The sequence below is a fragment of the Saimiri boliviensis genome, chromosome 8 (assembly GCF_048565385.1).
Source record: "Saimiri boliviensis isolate mSaiBol1 chromosome 8, mSaiBol1.pri, whole genome shotgun sequence".
Lineage (NCBI taxonomy): Eukaryota > Metazoa > Chordata > Mammalia > Primates > Cebidae > Saimiri > Saimiri boliviensis.
The window spans coordinates 52238640-52252703 of record NC_133456.1 but is presented as its reverse complement, the minus strand read 5'-3'; the positions used below and the strand labels follow the sequence as shown (position 1 = coordinate 52252703).

Here is a 14064-nt window from a genome sequence, read left to right as displayed (position 1 = left end):
GCCTGCTGAGTAAGACCTGTTGAACTTTCCACCCTCTCCTGAGCCAAGAGAAGGTGACAAGCATTATGTCTGCCAGTCAGTTATGTCAAAACAGAATGCCCATCAATACAGGTATTTTTCTGCCAAGTCCCAGCACTGGAACTAGATTTAACTAAAAGATCAGACATTTTATGATTTAGTTCTTACAAAGCTCGGCTGGAAGACTCCTCACATGTTGAAATTCGTTAAAGAATAGTGGATTCATTGTTTTATTCCACAAACAATGTAAATAGGTCACCTATAACATACACAATACTACACTCAGCACTGAGTTTACAGAAATTAATGAGATAGCGATGGTACCTGCCCACAGGATGCTGGCAGAATTGCCAGGTATAAGCAGCCTTGGCTGTGAGTTTTCAGACCTCCAGAAATTCACGAGACCAGTAATGAAAAAAATCTGTTCCTCTCTCTCCAAATACTTTCTTTTTGAGGGAGGAGGGAGAAAGGAAATCAGAAAACAGTACAAAGTCTAAACAAAATACTAAAAAAAAAAAAAAAAAAAAAAAAAAACCTATACGGCCAAAATTTTACATATAATTTCAAGAAATGTATTAGCCCTATATTAAGAACTCATATATTACATCCTGGTGAGGGAAAGTAACGATTATTATGGACAGTTCCAGAACTGATACATAAAGCTACATCCCACAATATCAAAGGGATTCACTTTTAGCATAGCAAGCCAAACATCTCAATTCATGAAGGTAAAGGTGGACACAGTGTACCACAACACAAAGAACTCCCACTTTGAGATGAAACATTCTGGATTCAAAACCCTAACCGATCACTAATTCTAGCCCATGGGTACATCATGAAGGCCGAGATAATGCATTATATTTTAACAAAAAGGCTGTGGCATGCACATAAACATAGAGTTTTGGCTTTTTCAAACAAGCTATTAGCTTCTTTTGAAAATGTCAGATGTTCTGACTAACATTGGCTTATATTCTCAAACGTCAACAAGTCAAATAGCATGTTAGATTATCTCCTACCTTTTATCTGCATGTCATATACACCTGGCTCCTAAAAAAACCTAAATTTATCCCAGATATATGATCTATGTAGCTGTGACGTTTATAAGACAGACCAACAGAAAAAGCCAAAAGGTCCAACAATGTATTGCCTCCACACCACGGAGAAAAGCAAAAATTTATACATCACCTACTATGTGACACTAAACTAGATGTTTCTAAGTATTACAATTTAATTCCTACAAAAACTCTTATCAGGTAGATATTAGTATTAAATGTCATTTTACTGATGAGAGAACAAGTTAAACAGATGAGCAGAGTCGCACTCACACAGTGGCAGTGATGAAATATGAACTCCAGTGATCTGGCTCAAGGGCCTCAGCCATGCAGCATTAAAAAACAAGAGATGAGATCAAGTTTCATGGCTCACACATATAATCTCAGCACTTTGGGACGCTAAGGAAGAAGGAGTGCTTGAGCCCAGGAGCTGAAGACCAGCCTGGGCCATATAGGGAGACCCTGTATCTTTGCGCGGAGCGGGGGTGGGTAGGGAACAGCTGTGCCGGGTAGTCCCAGCTACTTACGAGGCTGAGGTGGGAGGACTGCTTGAGCCCAGGAGTCCGAGGCAGCAGTGAGCTATGATTGTGCCACTGTATTCCAGCCTGGGAGACAGAGCAAGACCCTGTCTCGAAACATACAAAAACACACAAACAACAACAGCAACAACTAAGGGATAAGCCCCTGCTAAACACTTGCTTCTGGCCTGGGTACTGCCCTCTTAGCCATAGGTATAGATAGCTACTTACTGACAATGGAAGACTCCCATTATCTACTAAGTGGACTTGAGTTTACAAAAGCATACTGGCATTTCTAAAGAGTGCTACTTGTTGCACACATACTTTCTTTAACTCATGCATTGTGTGAATTATTTTGTAATGAACATATATTCCTTTGATAATCAAAAGACCATAAATAAATTGAATTTTGAGAAAAAATATTTTTATATCCTGCCTCTATACTTCTTCTAGCTTACAAAAATAACATCTTAGAAATGACATTCAATGAGACTCATTGTTCCGGTATTTTTCTTTCTTGAATTTAAAGTAAAATGTTTTAATTGGGAAAAATCTGTAGAATGCAGCAGGGTACAAGTAAGAAAATTAGATTTAATTTTTGAAGGACTAGGAGATATTACAAAATATAGAAAATATTCACAACATGCGAAGTGCTAAAGCAGGTTATGAACATACTCACTTTGATACTGACTATTCTTTTATCTCCCCTACCTCTGCCAAATACTGGAAGGAAATGAGTCAAAATGACAACAGATCATTCTGTGATCAACAGAAAATGGTACCTGAACTCAGACTACTACACTCCTAAAATTATTTCCATCAGGAGAGTGTTAGAAACTCCACTGAGATTTCTGTAACATGACCTCTTCCCTCAGTTTCATCTGAAAAATAGAGATAGAGGTGATTGCTGGCTGTTTTTTTAAAAATTGTTTTTAATAAGCGATGATTAAATGTCACAATGCATGCGAGTGCTCTAAGTAGACACAAGAAGTACTTTTCAAAAAGTTAACTATCATTATTATCCTAAGAGTTTTGCTTTGTTTTTAATTTTTTTAAGTTGGCAAATAAAAACTGTACACATTCATGGCATACAACATGATGTTTTAAAATACACCGTAGAATGACTGAATCAAGCTAATTAACACATCCATCACCTCCCATACTTACCATTTTTGTGTGTGTGTGGCAGAAATATTTTAAAACCTATTCCCTTAGCAATTTTCAATTATACAATACATTGTCATTCACGATAATCACCCTGTTATACAACCTCTCCTGAACTTATTCCTCCTCCAAGGATTTTTTTAAAAAAATTTTTTTGAAACTTTTTGAGATGGGGTCTCACTCTGTCACCCAGGCTGCAGTGCATTGGCACATTCTCAGCTCACTGCAACCTCCGGCCCCTGACATCAATTAGTCTTCCCTTCTCAGCCCTCCAAGTAGCTGAGACCACAGATGTGTGCCACCACACCCAATTAAGTCTTTGCATTTTTGGTAGACATGGGGTTTCCCCATGTTGCCCAGGCTGGTCTCAAACTCCTGAACTCAAGCAATCCACCTGCCTTGGCCTCACAAAATGCTGGGATTACAATTACCCAGACCAAGGAACTGTTTTGGATAGAAGCATGGGGAACATCTCTTATTGCTAAACATTTGATTCAGGAGGTCTGCAGAGAGACTTCAGGAATTTGATTTTGGAAAATATACCCCGAATCATGTGAAACAGATGAGCACCTGGCTAGTACCTGCTATTAGCCTACGTGCTCTACCCCAAGCTGTAACCAGTTTCCTCAGTAGGGTCAGCCTCTACAGGTCCTGGTTCTATTCTGGGTCCCCAAAGACCAAGTTGGTTCCTTCTTCTAAGAGCATCCCTTCAGAAACATCAAAAGCCACTCTCCATTCTCATACCACTATCCAGTCCAATCATGTCCTCTAGAACTGGGGCAGGCTCACTTACTGTCTGTGATCAATCCAGTGTGCCTTCTATACCTGATTCTTCCTCTCCCAATCCATACACAAATCCATACTGTATCTGTGGTTGGGCCCTCCTGCTTCCCTGGGATGTGGCTCATGTAGGCCCACCCACACATTGTCCTATCAGAGTTGACCTCCTATGAATCTCATTCCAAGGGATGCCTTGAGCTTTGTAATGCTACTGCTGGGGCATTACCTCGTGAGTTTTATTAAGATATTGAAGGTAGTTCAAGTGCTTACATTTTGCTCTTTCCTTAGACTACCATTTGAAGAGGAGGTTAATACCTTAAATCAAATAATGGAATTTCCGGCATTTTTGAGACTAACTTGGGAGACTTTGAATCATTCAAAAGATTGAGACTGGCCGACTGGAAAGAGAGGGGTGTCACCTCTGAAGTCTATAAATCATCTGTTACTTGACTCCAGTTCCTGCTGACACTGTGGGGTTCTAGTAAATTCTGGAGAGGAAATGGCAAGGCTGAGCACAATGGAGAGGCATCACGTCCACATTCAAGATGCAGGACCTTTGATGTGAACACGGAAAAGCAAACTGTTGGCTGAGGGGTTTTGTTTTTCTTCTCATTTACCAGTAATGAGGAAATGAACAAAAATGGCTCAAATTTGGCTTCGGAAAATGTAAAAGTGCCCACTCAATTGTGAGGTACATTCAGGTTAACATTCACTCTATTGCTCTCTCAGGTTCTAGGAAGTCAAGGAGCTTGCTTGTCTTGTTCACTGTGAAATTCCCAAATGTTCAGCATATTGCGTGGTTCTCAACAAATACAAAGGCAGGTAGTGTTCTGAGATGGTATGAGGATTGGACCAAGGAAAGGAATCTGGCAACTTCATAACCTCTGGTGTGTGGGCACTGGAGAAGCTTCCAGTGAAGGAACTTGCACAGAAATGCAGCATACAATTTTCATTGCTTCCGTGTTGGCTTATGAATGAAACTGATCATCTCGATCTAAAATTCCCAAAGGCACGCATTTTAACTCTGCTACAGTAATTGTTCATGTACATATTAACAGCTCTCAAAAACGTGGACCTCATTGACTAATTGAAACAATCTGTCTTGATATGCAGATGTGATGGTTGTTAATATAAGAGCTATACTCTGGAAGAACAGACCTTAAAAAGATCATTTTCTGAGCTGAACGATTAACCCTTAGCCTCACAGCACGAGGCAAGAGGATGAATGTGTTTATTTGGAAGTAACTAATTTACTGGGGTCTTTCACATTCTTAATACAAGTATTAGTTTCGGGGTAGAATTTGCTTTCTTAAAGGTTCTTTTTATGAATGAATTAAAAGTTTTCGTTCTCAGGAATTAGATTTTTCACCCTTTAAACAGCAGGCCCACAATATAAGGATACAATACAAGAATGTTGGTTTCCTAATGGCTAATACTGCTTCCACTGTTAATGGGACTATGTTCATTAGCAGCCAAGATTCAGTAGCAGACAGACAGACAGACAGACAGACAGACAGATCCCTCCTCTAAAAGCTCACATGCAGTGTATGAGGGTGAGGAAGGGAGGGGGAGTTAATAAAAAAAAGTAAATATATCAATAAGTAAATACTTACAAAAAGTGGTAAGTGCAATGAAGAAAATAAAACTGCATAACAGAAAAGCCTTTGGAAGGGGAGACAGCATGAAATGGTATGACGGCTTACAGAAGGAGTGAGGGATAATCAGGGAGAAGAACAAAGCCAGTGAGAAAAGAGAGTGGAGAGAAGTATGGAGGTAGGGGTGGGGTGAATGAGGGACAGCGGACGCCAGATCAACCAGGGCCTTGTAGGCCAAGGTAGGGCCTCTGGACTTATTCAACATGTGATTGGAAACCACTGGAAGATGCTAAGCGAGGGAAAACGGAATGCAATTCAGGTGTTTAAAAGAAAGCTTTGGTAACTGGATAAAGAACGGATTATGAAGGGCAAGAGAGATCTTTTTAAGAATCTGTAACAATGACTGAAGGAAGAAATGGTGTTGACTTGAACCAGGGTAGAATAGTGAAAAAGAAACAAAACAGATGGATTGAGGATCTGCTGCTTCACGTGACGAGAAGATTACTGGGTTCATATTAATAGTTAACATAAAAAAGCTCTAAGAATGCCAAGTCCTGCTCCAAGCACTCTATGTCTATTAACTCAGATTCACTCTGCGAGGAGGGGTTTGTGTTATTAATAATGTGCTTAATGATCACTTCTGTATGTTACATTCTTCTTTAGTATATAACATATTATGCAGTGAAAATTGATCTCTAACAGTTATTACACAAACTTCGAATACTGTATAGTCAAAGTTTTAAAAGACTTTTGAAAAACTAAATGAAATGTTTTAAAATATTACAGACTGGTCATTATCCATGATTTTCTCTCCTCAAATTATTCTTTTTTAAAGCCAAGAAGTAATGTTAGATGAGATAACATCACCATCATATTCCCTCGACAAGTATGTTCTGCCTTTACAACAACTGGAATCAGAGGTTTTTCTCAAAACACTCATCGGTGGCCCACCCAACCATTATCTCTCCTGAAATGTTATGATTGTCTTCCAGCCTGGCCCTTACCACCCACAGGTCTTCACCACTCTCAACTGTAGCCAGAGGGATCCTTCTAAAACATAAGCTAGATAGACGGGTGGGGTGGTGTGTGCCTGTAGTTCCAGCTATTCAGGAGGTTGGGGTAGAACAATCGCATTAGCCCAGGGGTTCGAGGCCAGCCTGGGCAACATAGCAAAACCTTGAGTTGTAAAAAAAAAAAAAAAAAAAAAAAATTTAGGGGCCAGGCGCGGTGGCTCAAGCCTGTAATCTAAGCACTTTAGGAGGCTGAAGCGGGCAGATCATAAGGTCTGGAGTTCAAGACCAGCCTCGCCAAACAGTGAAACCTCATCTTTATTACAAATACAGAAAAATCAGCTGGGCATGAATGCCTGTAATCCCAGCTTTTCGCGAGGCTGAGGTAGGAGAATCGCTTGAACCAGGGAGGCGGAGGTTGCAGTAAGCAGAGATCAAACCACTGTACTCCAGCCTGGGAGACAGTGTGAGATTCTGTTTCAAAAAAAAAAAAAGTAATAATAATGTTTAAAATAACATGTTAAAAAATGTAAGTTATGAGACTGAGAAGTTTCCTGTCTGAGAACATTCTAACAATTTCCCATCTTGCCTGCAGTAAAAGCCACAGAGCTTCCCATGGTCTCCAAGGCCTCACACCATCACATTGCCCATCCGACCACACCTCCTGAAACTCTGCACCTTTCTCCCATTGCTCCAGCAGCCCTGGGTTCCTGCCTCTGCCTCAAACAGGCCAGGCAGTCTCCTGCCTCGGGGCCTCAGTGCCTGCTGAAGAAAAAGCCCCTTGAGGCCAGGACACTCTGTCCTCTACAGTGAAGGCGCTATTAATCAACCAAATGAATAAACCCTGTGGATCAGTGGATCATCGGGAACTGTCTCTAAAGAAGCCGGTACGGAAGTAATTCACATATTGTACATACTGTATCATCATGGCTGAGAGTAAAGCTCTCCACTGAACTATTTGGGGTTTCCCTACTGGAATATGTCTCAGGACGACGTCAGCCCATTATCAAGCTATGAGAGGAAGACATGTTATGCAGCATTTCCTAAGTCACTTTATTTCTATTTTTTTGAGACAGAGTCTCACTCTGTTGCCCAGGTTGGAGAGCAGTGGCATGATCGCGGCTCACTGCAACCTCCACCTCCTGGGTTCAAGCAATTCTCTCCCTCAGCCTCCCGGGTAGCTAGGATTACAGGCTCCCACCACCAAGCCCCGCTATTTTTTTTTTTTTTTTTGGCATTTTTAGTAGAGATGAGGTTTTACCATCTTGGTCGGGCTGGTCTTGAGCTCCTGACCGCATGATCCACCTGCCTTGGCCTCCCAAAGTGCTCGAATTACAGGTGTGAGCCACCGTGCCCAGCCTAAATCACTTTTTATGCAGAGCATTTAGACAGACTAAAATGGATCCAGAAAATACACTGGGGGCATTGTTTTCGATGGGTGCTGACTATGTACGCTTAGGTATTTCAGTACCCAGTCACACCCTCCCAATAAATGACACAAAGAATGATGATGAAAGATAGATACAGGAAGTCAGAGACAAAGACAAATTCAAATAAGCAAACGTAGAGGCAGACTAAAAAATAGCAAAGGTCCGTGGGTGAGGTTTCTCTTATTCCAAGTCTTCCCTAATCAGGGAATGGTGAACACAGAGGCATAAACTCAGAAAATTCCCTGAAATACTGAATTTTAGAAACCAACAGAGTGAAGGTTTTAAAAGGGAGATTCAGGAGTTGAAGCTCTATCTGTATGATAGTAGCTGGGATTTAGAAGTTATTTTACTGTTAACTCAAATATCTTCCACATATTAACCTGAATTTTAAAGTACCCTGTCTTGTTAAGACATCCTCAAACACTCAAGAGATGAAACTTATATTTTTAAGTAAGACAGGGTTTTGGTGAATTTGCCCAGCTGGTCTTCGTCCATCACAGCAAATGTATCCAGAGCAGTACGTGTGTTCAATACAGCGTCAGGCCAAACAATCCGGACTGAGAAGCTTTTGAAACTTTCTTCCCATTCCATTAAAGGGGAGTGCAATGAAATTCTATGGCAGGGATTTAAAGGGAAGAGAGGAAATAGACTTTCTTTCAAACTTGACTCCTTTCTATTCCTTATAAATCTTTCTGACTGTCCCTTCTGAGTGACGGTAGCACTAAAGAACTAGCTAAAGGCTTTAGATTTAAGATGGCTTGAAACCTTCCTGCTCAAATTTTGACAGGACAAGAAAAAAAAGGCAGTTGGTGGTGCTGCTGATACACAGGTCCATAAATCCTCTTGACCTGAACTTACAATACATCTGATCTGGCTGCCTGAAGTCTCTACCTTCAATGCACAAAGGTCTCCCCAGCCAGCTTTATTTGAGTTCCTGAGCTTGGAAGTGGATTCTGAGAAGAATAGTGTTCAAAGCTCCAGGAACAAATGTTGCAAAAAGAATAAGAGGAAAAAACTTAAAGCTTCTAAAGTAAAAAAGAAACCTGTATGGCATCTTAAGTGAAGCCTTTTCAACACGGAAGTCAGACCCTAATATAAAACTGAACTGCTATTTGTATATTTTAAGAACAAATTTTATTTTAAGACATACGACATTATGAGATACATCTAGATAGTAAAATAATTACTATAGTGAAACATATTAATATATCCCTCATTTCCCATAGCTACCCATGCCCCACTGCAAGAGCAGAGATAATCTACTCAGTTAGCAAAAATCCTGAATACAATATTCTTATTAACTACAGTCCCGCTGCTGTATATTAGTTCTTCAGACTTGTTCACTGTACATACCTGCTACTTTCTACCCTTTCACCTTTTTTGCTGTCACTGTTGGAAGGGAAGAAGTCAAAATTACCAAAAATTCAACACAAAAATTCCTCCTAAAGAATTTGTTAGTCTCTCATGTAGTTTATTACTGAAATTCCATTATTGCGGTCTGGAATCAAAAAGTTTGCAAGTTTTAGTATGGTAGTAACTATAAAATACAAACTGGATTTCAAGGACTTAGTAAAAAAAACAGAATGTACTTGGGAATGGGCGGCAGGCAGATCACGTGGTCAGGAGTTCAAGACCAGCCTGACAAACATAGTGAAACCCCATCTCTACTGAAAACACAAAAATCTAGCTGGGCATGGTGGCACACACCTGTAATCCCAGCTACTCAGGAGGCTCAGACAGGAAAATTGCTTGAACCCAGGGGACGGAGGTTGCAGTGAGCCAAGATCACGGCACTGCACTCCAGCCTGGACGACAGAGCGAGATTCTATCTCCAAAAAAAAAAAAAAAAAAAAAAAAAAAAAAGCACTACATCTCAGTGATACTTTTTATATCGATTTTATGTTAAAACAATATTTTGGAATGTATTACGGGAAATGTAGATTATTAAAATCAATTAAAATTGATTTCCTTTTATAAGAAATATTATTGTATAATATAAATCGTACTATAATATGAAAATATTTGTTAAAATCAAATAAAATTATCTCTTCCTTTTTACCTCTTTTAATGGGGCTTCTGAAAATTTTAAATGACAATGTATGGTTCACATTATATTTTTATCAGACAGTATTGCTCTCAGTGATTAAAAATAGACTGAAGTGGTGAATCCAGATTAAAAAGCAGACTATTTTACAAAGATAGCTCTAGGCATAGAGCTGATTATATTTTCTGTTCCCTTCTTATCTCTGTGTATATTTTACCACAGGTTCAGCCATCTCTGAACATTTGAATGCCTTTCTTTTTTTTTTTTTCTTCCCTATGATACACACTGAGCATCCCAAATCTTAAAAATCCAAAATCTTAAACGCTCCAAAATCTGGCACTTTTTGAGCTCTGATACGCCGCAAGTGGAAAAATCCACACCTGACCTCATGTGACGGGTTGCAATGAAAATGTACTCACAACTTTGTTTCACACCCAAAATTATTTTAAAATTATAAAAAATTACCTTCAGGCTATATATTTAAGGGGCATAAGAAACAGAAACAAATTTTGTGTTTAGACTTGAATCCTATCCCTAAGAAATCATGTTATATATAAGTAAATATTCCAAAATAAAAAAATTAAACATTTATGGTTCCAAACATTTCAGATGGGGAACACTCAACCAGTACAATAAGCAACAGTTAAGACTCTAAAACAATTTTTTCCATGTACTGCAGCAGTGGTTCTCAAAACAACCTAACGCAATGGCAAGAAAAACAGCAAAATTCATATCTAATAAAAAGAATTATGGTTAAGGTGTTGGAGACATCGGAGCCCAGATTCTGAGTACTAATAGTAAATCTTGGCCAAGGTACTCAGCATTGCAGAAGCTCAGTCTGCCCATCTTTAAGATGGGTATGGGAAGAGTCCCTCTCTCATAAGGCTGACATAAAGAAACATCTAGAAAGTGTCCGACATTTCTACTAAATTGTACCTACAAATATCATTGCAATTAACACTATCAACACCAGTATTAGTGACTTCAACCACAACCACCACTACCCTAAGCCTTCTATCTGGCTGTGAGGGCCATCACGGTCACTAACTTTCTACACTGACAATATCTCCAATTTAACCAGGTTTTCTTTTCAGAGTGTGCCATCTTCTTAACTGTAATTCTCAGTATGATTCAATCAGCTATCAGCACACCACATGTTGGCGACACACCATCAAACAGCTCTGAGTCAAGTTCATGTCTAAGGATAACTGTGGTGAGGGCTGCAAGACATCACGGAGCTTTACCAAGCCAGGGACCAAAGCTGTTTTATCTCACAAAACATGCACGCTTGCTTTGCACAACCAGGCATTAACTTCTCCACTGGGTATTCTCTAAGTACTAGGACCTCCTCAAATGTTCCTCTTAATTAACACAGGACATACACATAAAAGATCAGCCAGATGGAAATTAAACATTTCACTAGCAAAGGATGAAACATTCTGCTCTAAAATGAATGGAATCTTTATTTCAATAAAGTCATTAACTAAATTTCAACCAATTCCTTTCCCATGTGATGGAAGTCACTACAGAGCAAAACATAATTGGCTCCACCACAGAACAGCAAACACCGGATAACCATGGGATGATCTCTCTAACACATTCATGCTCCATGAAGAGGTAGGACAGAGAAAACAAGCATTGTCTTAAGCTTCATTGACAAAGGACTGTGTGAAAGAAGCAACTTTTCAGAGAACCTATGAAAGGAATTAGCCAGCTTACTTTAGGCAGACAATAAGGGAAGGGTCCCCATAAAACCTCCGACCTGCCCCATGTGTTTACACCAGATGATCTGTGCAGTTAAGGGAACCTGTACAGGAAGCTTGCCTCAACATGCCCATAGTGGAAAACTCCATTCCTTAACACATGTGCAGTAACGGAAATAAATCAGTATGAAGCAGCTCAGTCTAAGGGCCCACATGCACACTGGGAGGATGGGGTGAAGCCACCAGGAAATTGTGCCCTATACAAATGAGGAACCCAGGCTCATCAGTTTTTTTAGATAGAAGCCCTGGTATTCAAGTGGGAAGGGGGAACTTGTAACTTTTTTTCAGAACACTTCTCTTTGCTGAGAGCTTTCCTTTCACGTAATAAATTCTACTGCACTCACTCTTCGGTGTCCAGGTGCCTAATTTTTCCTGGTCATGAGACAAGAACCTGGACCTCTCTGAGCTAAAGGAGCAAAAAAAAAATCATGCATCACCTGTAATAATTCAAGGAACCGATATAAAGTACACAACACAGGGGAAAAACTATCATACTAAAAAAGTTATTTTTAATAGAAAATATCTCAGACCCTCTCTGATGCCAGTTCTCTCTAATGATAAAGCAACATAGTATCAAATTAATAAAGATGCTAAAAATTGTATGCTGAACAAGCCAAGATGTCTTTATAATTTTCTTTTTAATTTTATTTTATCAGAGATAGAATCTCATTATGTGGCCCAGGCTCGCCTTGAACTTTTGGGCTCATGAGATGTTGCTGAGTAGCCAGCACTACCAGCGTGGGCAACACAGCAAAACTTCATCTCAAAAACAAAATAGAAAAGAAAAAAGAGACCAAGACAATTTATTTGAATAGGACCCCATTTCTTAAAAGGAATATGAACTAAAAGTTGAGAGGAGGAAATTATAAACCTACATTTCCAAAACGGTGATATTATGGACTTACACACACAAAAAGAAGAGGGACAGAGGTCATATAAGTTTGGGGAAACATCGTGTTAAAGGTAAAGAGATTCTTCAGTGAAGGACTCTTCAAAGTCCTTAATATGCCAATGTACAAGTAAATCTTCAAGAAGGCATTTCATCCATCTATCTAAACTTATTTCCAGGCCAGGCATGGGGGCTCATGCCTGAAATCCCAGACTTTGGGAGGCTGAGGAGGGAGGATCGCTTGAGATCAGGAGTTCAAGAAAACCAGCATGGGCAACATAGCAAGACCTTGTCTCTACAAAAAATAAAAACATTACCAGGGCATGGTGGTGTGTATGCTTGTAGCCCCAGCTACTTGGGAAGCTAAGGCAAGAGAATCACTTACACCCAGGAGACTGAGGCTACAGTGAGCTGTGATCACGCCACTGCCCTCCAGCCTGGGTGACAGAGTAAGACCTTGTCATTCATACACACATGCAAATATATATACATAAATTTATTCCAGCAGTGAAGGAGGGATTATTTAAGGGGTGCTACCCAACCTGACATGTAGTCTAGGCTTTAGAATATCACGCTGCTGAAGGTCAGCATTCATGTGGGCCTCAAACCCTAGATGGGCTGGTCCACATCTGAGTAAGGCAGGAACCTGAGTGCCTGCATCAGTGTGGAGAGGGGGATGCTGTGCAAAGTCTTTGTGTGTGGGACATAACTGGATGTGCTTAACAGAGAGAAGGAACACATTCTCCCACCTGAGCCAAAACCTAGGGGGCATGACAAGACAACTGTCTAATCAGAATGTGACAGATGTATCCCAGGGAAGAGCCCTGATCCACTTTACACAACGGATGGCAAATCATTACTTTGGCTCTCGGGAGGAAGGCAGGATTTGAGCAGACAGGAGAGAGTGCAGCAGTAGATCAAGGTAACACACCCAAAGACATGGATATTGAAGACAATTGCAGGCCCAAACAGAAGGTTCAAATGAGAATCAATCACAGAACAAGGTCAGCCTAAAACTAACAAGTTCTGGCTGGACAGTCTTGAACTTTGCCTAAGAGTGCTGTACAATATGAAGACAAGGAAGAAGGAAGTGGGAAGCGGGGGGGGGGGGGTACCAGGACATATCCACCTTACAGGGAGACAAATAATTTGACCTGCTTGTGTCTTGGTTGTAACTACCCAGTAGTGCTCTTTAGACATAAGCCATTGAGGTCATTCAACAGACACAAGACCCACACAATGGCTCTGGATACTTTTCCAAGGCCAAAAGGTGTTTTGCTGCTACTATTTATGAATTTGATACAAAAGCTAATTTGGAGGTAAACCCAGGTATGTAAAGTACTGATATTTCCACTTAGCATGACTGTTCACTTGCTTGCTATAGAAATATTAATGAATTTAAGGGTGTAGCTGCAGAGCCTACTGGTTCCCTTCTGAAATATACATGGCACATGGGCTATAACAGGGCCAGTACTAGTCAGTGACCTGCTAAAAACTGGGCTGCACAGCAGGAGGTGAGTGGTGGGCAAGGTTACCGCCTAAGCTCCGCCTCCTGTCAGATCAACGACATTAGATTCTCACAGGAGCACAAACTCTATTGTGAACAGCACTCGTGAGGGATCTAGGTTGCACGCTCCTTTTGACAATCTAATTAATGCCTGATGATCTGAGGTAGAACAGTTTCATTCCCAATCCCCGCCCACGAAACCAGTCCCTGGTGTCAAAAAGGTTGGGGACCGCTGGGCTACAATACCTTTCTAAGAAAGATTCTGAATTCTAAAATATCTGGCCTCAGGAGTTT

General features: G+C 40.4%; 1 protein-coding gene across 3 annotated transcripts in view; it reads right to left on the bottom strand.

The window, feature by feature from the left end:
- PTPRG (protein tyrosine phosphatase receptor type G) overlaps positions 1-14064 on the bottom strand; it is a 777462-nt gene that overhangs the window by 285052 nt on the left and 478346 nt on the right. The gene's annotated exons all lie outside the window — the stretch shown is intronic.